Source organism: Myodes glareolus, chromosome 4 (genome assembly GCF_982192425.1).
Source record: "Myodes glareolus chromosome 4, mMyoGla1.1, whole genome shotgun sequence".
Taxonomy (NCBI): Eukaryota; Metazoa; Chordata; class Mammalia; order Rodentia; family Cricetidae; genus Myodes; species Myodes glareolus.
In genome coordinates this window covers 110965937-110967882 of record NC_142029.1, presented here as the reverse complement: position 1 = coordinate 110967882, position 1946 = coordinate 110965937, and positions in this window count along the sequence as shown.

Genomic DNA, 1946 nt, shown 5'->3' with positions numbered 1-1946 from the left:
GTGTTCTGCAAGTCATCGTTTCTCTAGAGGAATGGCCTGACCGCTCAAAGTCACCACTAAGTAGATCTCACTTTTTTCCATTTGAGATTTCAAAGTAATTTCTATTTTGCTGCAGAATCATCCATCTGTTAATAAACACATTTCCTTTAAATTATTTGAGTATTTATAATAGTGGCCTTTTTGCTCTTTTGCTAATTGCAATGGGTAGGTCATCTCAGGGTGGCTTCTGCTGCCTGGCATTTCTCTAGAGCAGGGGTTCTCAACCTTCCTAATGCTGCGACCCCTTAATACAGTTCCTCATGATGTGCTGACCCCAACTGTAAAATTATTTTTATCGTTACTTCATAACTGCAATTTAGCCATCGTTATGAATCATAATATAAGTATTCGATATGTAGGATAGCTGATGTGTGATCCCTGTGAAAAGCTCATTAGATCCCTGTGGGATGGGGACCCACAGGTTGAGAACCACTGCTCTAGTGTGATCCATTGTAATCAGATTAGCTCCCTCTGCTTCCTGTTTCCCTGACTTTTACTCATTACCTTGGAAGGATTTATCTGACCCAACCCTTCCATTATTCATCCATCTAAATGAAGCTTTAAGATTATTTTCAGCTTGGACTGTGCATACTGATGATCACCGTGCATTTGGCCTCATTCCTAATGATAAGGTTGGCTTAGATTTTTACATTGCTTGGAGGCTGTCTTATTTCCATGCTTGAATCAAGATGTACAGGATACTATAACGGTAAATACCTATTACATACACTTGTTCAAACCCATTGAATGTACACCACCAAGAATTAAAACCTATGGTTTTAGTAGGTAATGACATATCTATTCAGGCTCATCAACTGCAGCAAAAGAACTATGTAGACTGGGATGCTGATGATGGTGGACTCTGTGTGTGCGCGTGCGTGTGCGTGTGCGTGTGTGTGTGTGTGTGTGTGCGTGTGTGTGTATAGTGATGCATGAGGGATCTTCATATTTTACACCCAATTTTACTATAATCTGAAATTGTTCTGGAAAAGAAATCCTGAGCTAGCTTGCTAATAGTTCCTCCTCCACTTCCTCATTGTTTTTCAAACCTGTTTCTCAAACTTTCTCCACTTCTCACTTCTGTTGGTTAAGTGATCTTGGTAAAAAAAAAAAAAAAAAAAAAAAAAGGTTTAGTGATATTAGATTAGCCTGCTCTGGCTGATGAGACACCAAAGAGCTCAAGCAATGGAAGTTTGTTTTTTCATGGTTTGGGGGGCCAGAAGTCCAAGAGGAAGCTATAAGTGCTGGTGTCTGATGAGGCTTCTCATCCTGGCTTGTCGGCATGTGTCTGTGTCCTTTTATGACTTTTCTTGACAGAACCTGTGCCTCTGCCTCTTCCTATGAGGACTCTAGTCCTTTCTGTCTATGGTTTACCTCATGACTTCAGCATAATTACCTCCCTAAAGGCCCATCATCAGTCACTCTGGAAGTGAGGGCTCCAACAGATGAATTTGTGAGCATCACAATTCGTCTGGTAATGGTCAGTCTCATGAACAATTTGTCTAATGTTCCCCTTCTGTTAATCACATTCCCACCATTTGTTTCAATGGACCCTTTTTGAGAACGTGGGCAAGCGGCGTCTATGCTGACTTCCAAGAGGAAGTCAATGTGCTTGGCCAGATACTAGAAGCCTGAGCTAAAGTAGGGAACGCCAGAAAGGTCTCTAATTTGTGACATTGACAAAACATTCAATTTAGGCAGAATGAGAATTCATGAGGGGCTTGCAGACAGGAAGCGTGCCCTTTGATCGAGTATGCTTTGGAGGACAATCAGCAAGCAGAGTGGATGTGTTTATGTGTTAGCGGCAGAGGTTTGTCAAAGGCTTGGGAGCAGCCTTTAAAAAATGTCAAGGATGTACTGCCTAATGTCAGTGAGACAGGGCAGCTTGTTTTTCTTTTCTTTGAAGG